Source organism: Micromys minutus (genome assembly GCF_963924665.1).
Source record: "Micromys minutus genome assembly, chromosome: 7".
Classification (NCBI taxonomy): domain Eukaryota; kingdom Metazoa; phylum Chordata; class Mammalia; order Rodentia; family Muridae; genus Micromys; species Micromys minutus.
The window spans coordinates 11,535,662-11,550,504 of record NC_137976.1 but is presented as its reverse complement, the minus strand read 5'-3'; positions in this window follow the sequence as shown (position 1 = coordinate 11,550,504).

Genomic DNA, 14,843 nt, shown 5'->3' with positions numbered 1-14,843 from the left:
AGAAGGAATGCCAGAAGATGGATGCCTCAGTCCTTCTTAGAAGGGAGAAGAAAATAAAGGGAGGAAATAAAGGGACAAATAGAAGAGCAGGGATTGGAGAAAAGATCATCCAGAGACTGCCTCACCTGGGGATCCGTCTCATATGAAGCCACTAAACCCAAGCACTATTGCTGATGCCAAGTAGTGCTTACTGGCAGGAACATGATATGGATTCCTCCTCGGAGGCCCTGCCTGAACCATACTGATAAAGAGGAGGATGCTTGCAGCTAACCCTCAGACTGAACACCCCAATGAAGGAGCTAGAGAAAGAATGGAAGGAGCTGAAAGGTTCTGCAACCCCACAGGAAGAACAAAATTATCAACTAACCCACCACAGCTCCCAGGGACTAGAACACCAACCAGTGAGTTCACACTGAGAGATTCATTGCCTCAGGTACATATGCAGCAGAGGATAGCATTGTCTGGCATCAATGTGAAGAGAGGCCTTTGGTCCAGTGAAAGGCCATTTTCCCAGTGTAGAGGAATGCCAATGTGCTGAGGTGGGAGAGGATGGTTAGGAGAGGGAGCACCTTCATGGAGGCAATGGGAAGAGGAGAAGGGGGAGTTTGGGGGAAGGGGATAACATCTGAAATGTAAATGCAGAGAATATTCAATAAAATAAGATTGTGGATCACAAGTGGGGAGGTGGGAGGACTGGGAGGAGTGAAGTGAAGGAAAATTGTGGTCAGGGTGTATTGTATGAGAGAAGAATGCCTTTTCAATAAAATAAAAAATAAAACTTAGATTGCTCCTGAAGATATTCTGCCTCATTCAGCTCTCAGAAGTAAGATTTTGACTAAAAAGAAAACTTTATTCCTAAGCTGTTAAGAAAACTTGAATTTGCAGGTAAATGGACAGAGATAGATGTGTAACCTAGACCCAGAAAGACAAACTATGTGCACTAAGTGCTTAGCACATTGGTCAACCTTTGCTTTATCCAGCTTTGGTTAGGTTCTTGGGACCTCTCTTAAGTCCAACTGATGGCTTCCTGTAAAATCCATCTTTATTAATGTTATTGTTTAAGTATAAAGTGTCTCCAAAATAGAGTTAATAAAATCATGGTTTTTTAGATAATCTAGATCATGATGATGCCAATTTTACAAATGAATTAGCCCACTGTACTGGCTGGTTTTGTGTCAACTTGACACAAGCTGGAGTTAGCACAGAGAGAGGAGCCTCAATTGAGGAATTGCCTCCATGAGATCCAGCTGTAAGGCATTTTCTCAACTAGTGATTAAGGGGGAAGGCCCCAGCCCATTGTGGTTGGTGCCATCCCTGGGTTCTATAAGAAGGCAACCTGAGCAGGCCAGGGGAAGCAAGCCAGTAAGTAACATCCCTTCATGGCCTCTGCATCAGCTCCTGCTTCCTGACCTGCTTGAGTTCCAGTCCTGACTTCCTCTGATGATGAACAGCAATATTAAAGTGTAAGCTGAATAAACCCTTTCCTCCCCAACTTGCTTCTTGGAAATGATGCTTTGTGCAGGAATAGAAACCCTGACTAAGATAACCAATGATGACCCCATAATTGAATGGGTCATTTGGACATAGGGCCTATGAGGAAGAAGAAGGCCACTGGAAGCATGCTTAGAGAAGAATATTTCTATTACCCCTTCACCCCCATCTGTCTCTCTGCTTTCTGGCCGTCATGTAGTGAGGACATGTATTCCATTGCCTTCTGCCATAACGTTACTGCCTTGCCACAGACCTGAATTCAGCAGAGTCAGCTGGCTAAAGACCTGAATGTGTGCCTCAGAATTAATTTTTCCTTCCTTCAGTTATTTCCTAGGGCATTTCTTCGCAGACATGAAAAGCTGAGTATCACAGAAAAGAAACAGAGCAAGCCTTGAGAGGAAACTCCTCTGCCTTCATCCTCTGACCAGGTTCCCTACCCCTCTCTACCACTTCCAAGAGACATCTCATTGTCTTGTCCTGTCTTCAGTACTTTAATGAGGGACAGTGAGTAATTTTATTTTTCAGCATTTAATGTATTTACTTTAAGTAAACACATCAACATGTGGAGAACCCTTGACTTACATCGGTTACTGTGAGATAGTTAGGCTTCATAACGGAGACAAAGCCATCAGCTGTAGAAGCATTACTTTGAATTTTGAATTTTTGTTATTTTCTTGGCTTTGGTATAGAGTAAGTACTGTCTCCAAGTACTCGGAAGCAACAACAGCCATCCGCACCTGTCAGCCATCCATGTGATTGTGAGAGAAACAATCATTTCTCTACAGTGCACTGTGTAGCTAAGCTATAACACACAGTAAGTAAGATATATTCAATGCATTTCCAACATGTCATAGGGTTTGGTGATGTAACTTTTTCTTAGAGAGCATGTGCCTTATTAGCAAGGATCTGAAGGGGTTTGCAACCCCAAAAGAACAACAATACCAAATAAACAGAGCTCCCAGGGGCTAAACCACTATCAAAAGAGGACACATGGAGGGACCCATGACTGCAGCTGAACATGTAGCAGAGGATGGCCTTGTTGGGCATCAATGGGAGAGAAGCCCTTGGTCCTGCCAAGTTTCAATGCCCCAGTGTAGTCTAATGTCAGGGCAGGGAGGCAGGAGGGGTTGGTAGGTAGGAGGGCACCCCCATAAAAGCAGGGGTTGGAGGAATAAGATAAGGGGTTTATGGAGGGGAAACCAGGAAAGGGGATCACATTTGAAATGTAAATAAAATATATCCAATTAAAAAAAGAATACTGAGATTTAAGGAGTGGAAAAAAAAAAAAAAAACCAAACGTATCTTACTATATTTTAACAATAAAACTGAAATTCAACTAATACCTACCAGCAGAGGACACAGAAGATCATTTCGAAAGGAAGTCTAATGGATAAGCCCTAAAGATATACCTTGAAATAAGGGTACAAGAGGTCTAAGAATTAACATTTTAAAAAAATCAGTGTAGAATATAAGAGCCAGCTAAGAAACAGAATGGGTAGAGATGTGCTTTTGTAGTATTTAAAGAAGAATTTGTCTATAATAGATGGTTATCCAGAAAAGAACATAGAATCTAATAATCAGATTTTGAGTGATAAATGATGTATTAGTCAGGGTTCTCTAGAGACACAGAACTTAATAGAATGAACATAAAAAGGAATTTACTGGAATGATTTACAGCCTGCAGTACAACTAATCCACCAATGGCTAACTGTGAAGAGAAAGCCTGAGAATCTGGTAGTTGCTCAGTCCCACAAAGCTGGGTGTTTCAGCTGGTCTTCTGTATATCCTAGAATCTTGAAGAAGTAGGTTCCAAAGGATGTGCTGTCACAGTGAGGATAACTGGACAAGGAACAAACATGACCTTCCTTCTCCCATTGTCCTTATATAGATTTCCAGCAGAAGGTTTGTCCCAGATTGAGAGTGTGCCTCAAGAAGGTCTATATCAATCCAGATCAAAGGTGTGAGTTATCCAAAAGTGTGGATGAAAAGCCTGTGTGTTCCAGCATCAAGATCTAGATCAAAAGACATTGTCTTCCTGCCTCAAGATTCAGACCACGGGTGTAATGTAATTACAAAGGGACTGTAATCCATTGCAGACATAGTCAAGTGGACAGCTGAGAACGGGAGTCACAGAAGGTATATCAGGGAGAAGGTATGACAGAATGCAAATCCCTGGAGGATGCTGGGAACAATGTGCGTGAGAGAACATGGGCATTGACAGTAAGTCAGAGGACATGAAAAATAGTCTCTTCATACTACGTGGTTTCTGGAGACTCAACTGAGATGCTCAGGTTTGGTGGGTAGAAGCTTTAATGCTGAGCAAGCCATCTCACTAGTCCAGATATCTTCTCTCCCCCCCCCCTTATAATTAAATTAGATGTCACTCACAATAGAGATGAAAAAAATCCATGTGCCCAAGCACCGACAAATATAAGTGGAATCAAAATAGTTAAAACGATGGAGGCCGAGAGAAGACGTTACCAGGAATAGAAGGCGCTGTAAAAATCCAGTTGTTTATCAGATGATGTGACAGTCAGCCAGCCATTTTGGAGGAATAAACTCAAGAGATCTGTTATGGCCAAGGATTGTGGATCACACCTTTCATCTCAGTGCTCAGGATGCAGAGAAGAGAATACTTGTAAGTTTGGAGCCACGCTAGTGTATATAAAAAGGTCCAGGCAGATAGCTAGGGGTACACAGTGAGACTCTGTGCCCCCCCCCATCACACACACACACAAGCAAAACAACAAAAACAGCAAAGCAAACAAAAAAAGAAACAAATAGAAAGATACCTGTTGCATGATATGGTAAATATAGCAATAGTTAATAAAAAACCTGTGTGCTGGGTATGTCACTGTAGCAAAGAAAGACAATTTTAAGTGCTCACGTTACAAAAAAATATATGTGCATAAGCGTTAACAAAAAGCATGTGAACGTACGTGCATGCCAATTCTCTCCCCTTCACTATGGCACATTCACTATGTCCACATACCACAACCTTGCAGCGAGTGTCTTCAATAGACACAACTTAGTGGAAGAATACATGGGTTAAAACAGTCTCCCGTACTATCCTGCAGAAGTCACTGTTAGTTCATCCAGTCCTAAGGATAAACAATTTTAAATCCCAGAATCATAAACCCACAGAAGGTCCCTGGAGAGAACATGCTAGTGAGTTAAGGATTAGCTTCAATGTAAGCCTCAGATTAAATCTGACTACATGTGATTTCACCGAAGAAGAGAAATGGTGTGTGAATAAAACCAGGCTGCTTTTTGCTCATTGTAACTAGTAAGACCTTAATGCACACTATCAAACCTTTGGGGGAAAAAAAAAAAGCCAAGCACTGACAAAAATGTATTCGTATACATTTATGCCAAAACGCTTAAAATTTGTTCTTTTATCTTTGTTTTTTTAAAATAAAGTTGTTCAAAAAATAAATAAATAAAACCAGGCTGCTTGATGTTCTTTTTCTGTCCACACTTCCGTGTATGATATTAAATATATGTGCTATTCTCGACAAAAGGGTAAGGGGGATCTTTTTTTTTTTTTTATGAAGTTGCTTAAAATTACAAAAAACCAAAAAAATCCAACGTTGCTCTTTTGATATAGCATTTACTTTTTAAAAAGTAAATTAAGATAATCACTGCAGTGGAAATCCTGCACACAGGCAAGTTTGAATTTGTAATGCCAACGTATATAAAGTAAAACAGCTGTTCTCCTGTGTATTGCGGGTCAAAAATGCCATAGCAATTTAATAAAGAAGTAAAATAAATAAAAAGTAAAATAAAATAAAAAGCCTTGCAGCATAGTAGATCTGACCCTGTTAGAGAGCCTCCCAAGAGTGAGACCTCAGAACTCCGCACCGCCACCCCTCACACCCCCACCCACCCCCCGCCCCCCACCTCCCACCCCCCACCCCCGCCAAGTTTGCCTGCCCTCTTGCCACCTGCAGTAGTTACTAAAGCTGGACCCAGGGCATAGGAGTCTGATAGCTAGCCCTGCTGCCCCTGTCACTGGCTGTAGCCCTTGGAGAGCCACCCTGCACCTCTCTGGGCAACAGTGAAGATGGCCCTGGTGGTGAAGGCACAGGTGATCCAGCCCTGAAGATGGCAGAGGAGAGCTGGCTTATCCCAGGTGGCAGCACTTGGGAAGGGGCCTCAGCACCTTGACTGGGCAGCAAAGTGGTGAAGCTGGCTCTGGGGGAGAGGGTGTGGCTGAGCTGGCCTGAAGGCGTGAGTCGGAGAGCTGACCCTGCCCGCTACCGATGGCAGCACTGGGTGGCCGGGCAGGAACAGTACTTGAGAGCTGGCTCTGGTGGTGCTGATGGAGAGAGCCAGCACTGACCAGCCTAGCTAACACCCAGGCCCAGATTCGGGGTTCTAGCACCCAGGCCCACCCCAAAATCTGTATAGTCTGCAAATGGTTGGTGTTAGAATTTTGTCTAGGCTCCGCCCCACAGTTACCTGGCAACAGCCAGGTGGGCCTGACTCACCATAAAAGGGCCTGATTGCTCCCTCCATTCTCCCTTGACTTCTTGCTCTCACTCTGTCCTCTTGCCCCTCCCTCAGTTCCCCTCCCCCCTCTTTCTCCACATGCTCAAGGCTGGCCTCTACTTCTCTACTCTCTTTCTCTGCCCTTTCTCTCTCTCTACTACCCTCTCAACCCCCCTCCCCATGCCCTAAATAAACTCTATTCTGTACTACACCATGCTGTGGCTGGTCCCGCTTGGAGGCACCCCCTTCCCCCACACCTGTCTACACATCCACCAAACAGATTCTTTCTCTCCTTATCTTTTTTATAAAACTCAACTGTTGGGACACCCAAAAAGGCCAGTCCTGCTGTTCCAAAGCTGCAGGATCTTCATGGCACAGGATGACAACAAGATAACCAGGAGTCTCTGTAAGGATACAATTTTGATTGTGTCATAGAAGCCAGAGATTTCATTGCAATGAACACGTATGTGCAGAGGGATATACTGTGGGGCACAATGTGGAATACTACAGTTTTCACAATGAGATGTTTTCTACTCCCCACCTCCCCGTGTGTGTGTGTACGTGTGTGTGTGTGTCTGTGTGTCTGTGTGTATGTGTGTCTGTGTGTGTATGTGTGTCTGTGTGTGTGTCTGTGTGTGTGTCTGTGTGTATGTGTCTGTGTGTGTATGTGTGTCTGTGTGTGTGTGTATGTGTGTCTGTGTGTGTATGTGTGTGTGTGTGTGTGTGTGTGTGTGTGTGTGTGTGTGTGATGTGAGGGAGATTGCAAAGGCAATGGGTGTATATGAGTGGATGCAGCAATGTTTGGGATGTTTGGGACTGGGGTACATGATGTGGAACTCACAAAGAATCAATGAAAAAGTTTAATTTTAAAAAGGCCACAGTATAACCAATTCAATAGCATTTAGATTGGATAAGGTATTATTAAGTAGTTTGCCGATAACTTAAAGTATATAAGTGGACTACATAATTTAATTGACTATACCATACCATTTCGTGTAGGATTCTTTAGCATCCTAAGGTTTTATTATGTGTGGGTATCCTAGAGCCTCATTGATACTGAAGGAACACCTTGATAAAATCCCACATCAAGTAATTTTATATTCAGCTCAACTAATCTTTAAACTAAAAATGTAAAGAAAGAGTTATATTGGCTTAGGAAACTGATATCCACATTCAGATACTGTCAAGGCCCAAACATATGCAGGTATCCACCCTTTGAACCATGTCCTTCTGAATATTATTTAATTTAATAATATTTAAATATTTGTCAGTGGGATGACCTGCAGTTACAGTCTAACCAAATGGAGCAATGACTTGGGCTACCACAGTCAGTCAAGCTACAGACACCTGTGGCAGGCACTCTAGATTGAGCAGTTTACAATTCTGTTTCCCTGGAATTTTCTAGAGTTTCTGAAAGCCCAGACACCTTGGACTCTAGCCATGGAACTTCAGTGGGTGACTAACTGCAGATCAGACAGAGGCAGAGGCTTGTGATCATGTGATCTCCCTCACTGAATACATCATGTGTCTGATTCAGCAAGGAAATGGAAAGACAAAAAAACCCTAACCTTTCAAAATCTCCATCTGCTTGAAATAATCTTATTGCTCAAAATTTTAGTTCTATTTTGTGATTAATCAACTCTGAAAACAAAACTAGGCCTAAAGATACTCCTGAGATGGTTCCAAGATTGTGTGTCTCACACACACACACACACACACACACACACACACACACACACACATTTATACCTGAATCTTCTCATTATAGTCTGTGTGGGATCTCCAGTGTAAGGACACTTTCAAGCAGTTACTGACTTCTGAGACTTTCTTACCAGAAAACAATGAAGTAAACCACAGTTTCCTGCCCCTGACACTTTGTCACATGGCATCTATGCAGTGACTAGCCACAGAGTTCCAGATGGCTGGGAGACATCAATTGCTCCAGTGTAGTCTGAAAAAAAATTTTTTTAAACAATGTCTCAGCTGCCACTGGGGCCAGAAAGCGGTGCTGTTTTAAGTGCTTCGCACATGTGCTTGTAGGACTGACACAGACTACTGGCCTTTTTAGCAGGTCTTCTCAGAGGGTTTTGTCTTTCTTAATGATGAAGCTATCCATGAATCTCGAGGAGTTTGCATCCAAAGAACAGTGTCAAATATTTTTGTGGCCCCTTAGAAAAGCAGAGCTGAACACCCCCATCCTGAATGTAACCAGAGTTATTTTGTTGAGTCACTGAAAATGTTGATGCACAATGTATCCTTCGGCATCTCTGCAGGATGCTAATCTTGAGCTCAGTGTGAAGAGCATATCTCACAGTGAAGCTTCCCAGGGGGATAAAAGGAACTGCAAACCTATATAATACTGTTTAGATTGGAAAATCTGCTTCCAAACAGAACTCGCCCTGCCATATTGTTCATTTCACATGGCACGGATCAGAGATTTACCCTATGAAAGCACTAACTAAAAGTGGAAATCTTCTAAGCCTGTTACGTTTCCTATCAAATAAGATTTTAAGTAAAGATAGATAGCCTATGTTACACTGCTCCTCCTGAAAAATGATTTTTATGTCCTTGGTGAGTGACCAAGAAACCTGGGGCAAGAATCAATATTGAATTCTCTGTACTCTTCCAAGGGAAGAAAAATCTAAATCGGGACTATTTCTTAAAATGAGCTGCAAGGCCCACGTGAACATCTTCAGATGCTGCGATTTCAGGATCACAATTACACTGACATTTCTCCCAAGTAATCTGAATTTCCCTTAGCTGAGCTCGAAGAGTATATACAGAGTTTTGTTTTCTTTTTCCTTAATGAGAATGAAGAAGGTACCCGAGTGGAGCTGTACCGGGAAGGTTCCTGGAGGAGAGTGCCCAGTCTGAAATGGGCAGTACCGCCCCTTCATGTTTACACTCTGAGAGCTATAAGCTAGTGCCAAGTATTAGCATTGCCACAGGTTACTGAGATGCTTGTGGATTCCCCCCCCCCCGAGTTTCCTGGTTCTCCTTTCCCATCTGTGTGGCCACTGCAGGCAATGAGTCCATTCTGAGCTATTTCCTGAGGATGTGGGTATCACGGGGTGGGGTGGAAAACCAAAACTTTCTGTGTGTCTCTGGTTGGTGTGTTTTCTAGCTTAGAGGGGCAAAAATGAATCTGAGAGGGGAAACATTCAACAGCCAAAAGGGCAGGGATTTTCCCTGGAGACTAGAAAATAAATCTGCCTGGTTGAGGGACATCAGAAGAGAGATCGAGGGTAGGTAATTTGAGAGAAAATGCTGCTGCCTCTTCCCAGACGATTTCAGTGAAGGAAACAATGCAGTTTAGGAAACTGACAACAAATTTGGATATTTATCCCTCCTCTCTCTCTCTCTACCTCTACCACCCTCTTAACTCTCTCATGACCTGAATAAACTCTATTCTGTACTATACGGTTGTGTGGCTGGTCCCTCGGGGGGAAGGGATTCCCGACATAGACCCCGAGAGGCATCTCCCTTGCCCCCAGGCCTTGCTGTACATCCATGGGCCATATGCCCCCACTCTCTTCATCCTTCCCCTAACATTGGTGCCGAAACCCGGGATGTCATCTTTTCACAACATTGGTGCCCCTGTGACTTTTCCTTTCATCTCCCACTGAGGCCAGACAAAGCAGCCCAGTTAGGGGAATGGAATCCATAGGCAGGCAACAGATTCAGGGACAGCCCCCAATACAGCTCTTGGGGAGACCCACATGAAGACCAAACTTCATGTTTACTAAATATTGCAGGTGACCTAGGCCTAGCCTGTGTCTGTTCTTCGGTTGGTGGTTCAGTCTCTGGGAGGCCACAAGGGACTAGGTTAGCTCACTCTGTTGGTCTTCTTATGGAGTCACAATCCCCTCCAGGTCCCTCAACCCTTCTCCCAACTCTTCCATAAGACTTCCCTAAGGTTTGGATGTGGGTCTCTATGTCTGTTTTCATCAGCTGCTGGATGAAGCTTCTCAGAGGTCAATTATGCTAGAATTCCACCTGTAAGCACAACTGAGTATTATTAATAGTGTCAGGGATTGGTGCTTGCCCGTTGCCCCTCCTCCTCAGTTTCCTCCCTCCCTCCACCTCCTATGTCTATTTTATTTCCCCTTCCGAGTAAGATTTAAGCATTGTCCCTTGGACCATCTCTGTCACTTGGGGAGGGGGGCAGGAATCTGTAGATTATAGTGTGGTTATCCTGTACTGTATAGCTAATACGCACATATAAGTAAATATATATCATGCATGTTCTTTGGGTCTTAGGCCATCTCACTCAAGATTATATTTTCTAGTTCCATACATGTGCCTACAAATTTCATAATGTTTTTTATAATAACTGAGCCACATCCATTGTGTAAATGAACCACATTTTATTAGAGGCAAAGATGGGACTTTAGAGCAAATGGGATGAGATATATTTCAGTGATCATCCCATGCCAGAAAATGACATAGAAGAAGAACTAATTAGATTGAAAGCCCTGTGTAGCAGAGAATAGAAGTCATCTCAGATGCTCACTGCATGGATCAGTGACCAAAAGTGCCATAGGCAGTAGCAACTATTTAGATCCTCAGGGGACTCCGTGGCTGGACAGTTCATCATGCCTGCCGTTACATAAATCGCTTGGCCCTCAGCACACCCAGAGAAAACAAAGAACAACTTCACTGTACTTTAATCCGGAGGAATGAAAAGTCAAAGAGAAGTCAGTTTGATTTGTTCCCTACTGAAACCTGTACCTGTCATAACAGAAAATCAACATTCGTCTCATAAATTATACTTCATAGGTCTCTTATAATTGGGAATGAGTGGTAACTTTGTGAGCTTGTATACCTATGTGTAGTACATGCCTTTTTAACTTCAATAATTTTCCTCAGTCTGTATTTCTTATTTATTTCTGCTTCCCACTTTTTAGGGCATTTACTCCATGTGGAGGATAATGGTAGAGTCTCTCTGTCCATAGAGAGTGGTAGTCTCTCTGTCCATCAAGCCCCCTCTGTTATATGAACTATCATCTATTGTATACCAACCACACTAAATTATTTATTATTTATAAAATGGAAATTGAAGGCTTAGAAAGGATACATTAATAATTGAAGGTATAAGGGAAGGAGGCCAGCATTGGAATCTCCTACCTCTCACTTTTACCTCCAGCCCAAACTGATCTCAAGATGCACCTTTGGGAATGAACTGTCCATTTTACCCAACTGTCACCTCAAAGTGATTACTTTAACGATACGTCTAGATTCTTCCTCTGAGTTGCCTGGTTCTAGTTACTACTTAAATATTCAATTTGTCCTTTAAAGCATGTTGCAGAAAAGCAAAGGTCACCAATACTATTTGAGGAAAATGTCTTTTCTATTTTTATACTTTTCTCTAAACAGGAAGATTGTTTTTATGGCTATTCTCTTGCTGGAATGAAGCACTGTGACCAAAGCATCTTATAAAAGTAGGTATTTAATTGGTGCTTGTTTACAGATTCAGAGGGTGAAACTCGTGGTAGGACAAATGATGGCAGACAGGCAGAGATGGCCTTGTAAAAATAGCTAAGAGATTGACCTGCAGACAGAGGACAGAGAGAAAGCAAGACTGGGTTTGACATGGGCTTTTGAAACCTCAAAGCTCATCCCCAGCGAGACACACCCATCAACAAGAGCACACCTATTCCAACAAGGCCACATTTCCCATCTTTCCCAAGCAGTTCCACCAGCTGGAGACCAAGAATTCAAGCATATGAGCCTAGGGGGTCCATTCTCATCCAAACCACCACAAGTGCCTTCCAAAAGTGTTTGAACTTCGCTCGCCCTCAAGATGCTAACCTATCACTCTTTTCCCTTCACTCTTTTCCCTTCTCTCTGCTACCTCTGTGTCCATTAACCCACATCCTAGATATGCCCAAGCCCTCTTCAAGCTAGAATCCTAACTCCTAAACCACTAAAGATTCTTCTTCTATGAGATATTTGCTTCTAAATCCATTCAACATAATTCGCCCTTGTCTAAGTTCTTTTTGCACCAATTAGGAGAAAAAAATATCATAGTCCACTAGAAAGAAGAAAAGGTACCCTCCTGGGACACTTGTCTCCAAAGTGAAAGCCTTAAGGTATTTATTATGGAGGTGACATAGACATAAATACATAGAAGATCTGTGCTGCAAACAAGAGGAAGAAACAGTGTGAACTCCATTGAGCCAGACACAGAAGACAGAAATGCTCCCTCGGGAGCCATCGCAGGTGACTACAACCCTCAGATGGATGCAAGGTCCTGAACTGTTTTATTCGAACTCTGGGGTATCTCAACCCAAGACCTGACACCAATTACCTAGACCTCTATACTGCTGACTAATTTCTACTCGTGTTCCAGGTGTTCATGGATCTGTAGGCTTAATTAAATTATTTAATTTGTTCATTTTATTAAATGAATCAATTAATTAAATCAATTAAATTATTCCAGACAACTTTAGAAGTTCTTCTATTGTACATACCCCTGCTATACTTCTGCACTGAATGCCTATCTTTATTATTTGTGATCTTCAGAAAGATAAAGAGAGGCTATAAGTCACAGTCACTGAAGTGACACTTAAGACTAACATGGTGGCAAGTTAAGTGTGGTTGCTATTTCCCCAGACGCTCATTTGAATTGTACTGAATCAAGCATTTCTTGAGTTTCCTACTCAATTCTAAAATTCGCAGTTGTGATACAAGGAGTGTCTCTGTGGGTTTAGGCTTCAGTAACAAAGGACCACAGTCAGGTTCCTTAAGTGGCAGGCACCTGTTTGTCACAGCTCCTGATGCTTGAAGTGTGGTATAAAGATTCCATCATCACAAATTCTGTCTGATAGGTGCCATCATGTCTGGGCAAACAGATGTGACCACAACTAATGAAGAAGAAGCCACGAATTTGGAAGCAAGCAAGGAGATGTTATGGAGGTGTTCAGAGGGAAGGGAGGAAAGTTCAAATTGTGTTAAATTATATTATAATCTCAAAACATTTTTTAAAAAAGGATAATCAGCCAAATTAGAGAAATAGGTTTAAGTGACCCATTGCACGGAGGGTGTTACCTTTGTTAGTGGAGAAAAAAATGAAACTCATACGGCCACCTTAGCTCCCCTAAATCCATCCCAAGTGTAAGCATCCCAGTGACACAAAGCAGGAGATGAAATAAACAGCTCGGAAAGAACCATGCCGAGCACACACACTGAAGTCAGGATTCTTTTCCCTCCAGGTACACTGGAGTTATTCTACCACATAATGAACGTGCTTTGTGTTCAGTCTGTTTTCAGCTGAGGCTTGGCTAGCTGGTTGCTTGTTTCCCATCACAGTATGTTTAATTCATGTGACAACTTACTGTACTGAGCTCTTTCTGCAGAATTCCTTGGCCCCAGTATGCGGTTTAGTAGAAGCAGTTGCTCAACAAACATGAAAATGATGTTTCCTATTGTTAATGACTAATCTCATTATTCAAAAATTTAATAAACATTTTTATAGATGTTCAAAGTTTCCAGTCACTTCACATCCGTTGAGACATGGCTGGTAGCAGGATGCAGCTTGTTGAAGATAATTTAGAGGCTAGAAATTATTTTTGAAAGAAAATCATGGAGCCATAACATTAGAATAATTGGGGCTGTGGGACTGGAGTTTAGCACACTTTCTGCATAACTAACATTCTATGTGCTATTCTTCTGTTTACCCTTTCTTGACTCAATACTAGGGGAAAACAGTAATTAGGAATAATAGAGTTCTGAATTTAAGAAATAATTATACAAGCAATGTTAATAATACAGAAAAAGAACTTAACCTGAATTTTGTATGTATCTTATTGTTTTAATGTTTTTAGCTTTCCTCTTCTACTCAACATTATAACATATGTGTGTGCACATTTACACACATGCATGCACCCACAAAAATAGTTATATTACAAAGCAAGTCAAAAGGTTTAGTGATTTTGAAAGGCTAAATTGAAGCTATTTAAAAATAAAGTAATTAAAATTACAAGTTTAAAATTTTTTCAAAGAAACTTACTGATTTATAGCATAGTGGAAATTATTTTTATTCTTTTAGTATTTCTTTTACAGAATACAGAGAATTTTATCTAATGTATATATAATTCAGACATGGATCACACAGTGGAAATGAAATATAGAATGTCCATGAAAAGGTAACTTTTTGGTAAAGGGAAGGTGGGTGCACGTGTAGGTAGAAATAGAAGAGCCTAGGAAACTGAAGTTCTGATCTTCACACAGCTAGATGCACTATGGTACAGGTACTTAGCCAGTGAGTGAATTTAATCAGCGCTTACTATATGATCCCAAAATGTTGGATGGATGGGGTATGGGTCCCAAGACTTCAGGTCACAGGATCTTAAAAAAACAAAACAACCCTATCATATATTTCTACTTGTACACAATTGAAAAAGACATGGTTTTATCCTATTCTTCCTACTAAATACAAGTTCTTACAATTTTACTATTCACAAATGACTGTTGTATTAGTCAGCATTCTCTAGAGTCACAGACTTATGGGTAGTCTTTACACAGTAAGGGAATTTGTGGTGACTTAGAGTCTGTAGTCCAACTCCCCAACAATGGTTGGCAGCAGCTGTGAATGGAAGTCCAAGGATCTAGCAGTTGCTCAGTCCCAAAAGGCAAGCAGGTGAAGAGAGAGTCTTCCTTCTTCCAATGTCCTTAGGTAGGTCTCCAACAGAAGGTGTTGTACCTTAAGGGTGTGTACCACCACACCCAGGTCTGGGACTTGCTTCGTATCAGATGACCTTAAACTCAGAGATCTCCTTGCCTTTGTCTCCGGGGATTCATAGCCACTATGTCTCAAGATCTCCATGCCACGATCCGGGTCAGAAACTTGGATCTCATAG